The following is a 941-nucleotide window of genomic DNA, read 5'->3' as shown; positions in this document are numbered from 1 at the left end:
CCCTTCAGCGATCCCTGCGGCTCCCCCACCGCCACGCCCAGTCGCACGCGGCCAGAGCCCCCGGAACCCGCTTTTCCCCCCACACGCACCGCAAGGCCGACCCAAACCCTCCGGGCGCCCACCGGGCCGCCACCGACCTGGCCCCGAAGGCGCGCGCCGTGGGTACGCGGACACCGGGCCAACCAGCGTGGCCGGCGGCGGCGACGCCCCCAGAAGGCGGAGCCGGGTTCGGGCCCAGACGGGGCGGCCAACAGCATAAAAGCCGGTGAGCCGCTCGGGGAAGAGAGGATCGGCAGGCGGCGGACAGGGAAAAGGAGCACAAGGCAGGCAAGGAGCCAGGGGGCCACGGAGACAAGGGCACGGGGAACCCGCAGGGGGCTAACTCGGGCAAGCAACCCTCAGGCACGGCCGGGCCACCAGGAAAACACGGCCACGGGATCCCACCGCCACAGACACGAGGGCGGTCCCGCGGCGCCCCGCCTGGGACGCCGAACGGCCCTTGGGCAGCCCACCGAGCAACCCCCTCACGAGCCCCGGGTCCCACCACCGGCGGCCCCGAAGCAACCTCAGCCACAAGCCCAACACCAGGGGCCACATGTCGCCCGTTTCTCGTCCGTCCCGGACCCGGTCCCGCTCCGGGAGACCGGCGCGCCGCCCCGTGGGGACGGCTCGCTCCCCAAGGACCAGGCGGCCCCACACCCCGCGCCACGCGAACGCGGTCATCGGCAGCGGTCGCGGCTCGGCACGGGAGCGGGCGGAGAGCCGGCTCACAGCGGGGAGCGGCGTCGCGCGCCAGACGGAGTGCCACGCGCACCCGCCGCTCGCAGCAGCCTTCCCATCCGCTAGGACGTCGGGCCCGGCCCAGCGGGATCCTCCCCCAACTCGGAAGGGGGAGGCGCGGGCCACAGTAGACGACGAGCCGCGCGCTCGGCCCCCACCGC

The sequence above is a fragment of the Macaca fascicularis genome, chromosome 10 (genome assembly GCF_037993035.2).
Source record: "Macaca fascicularis isolate 582-1 chromosome 10, T2T-MFA8v1.1".
Classification (NCBI taxonomy): Eukaryota; Metazoa; Chordata; class Mammalia; order Primates; family Cercopithecidae; genus Macaca; species Macaca fascicularis.
This window is presented reverse-complemented; position numbering follows the sequence as displayed.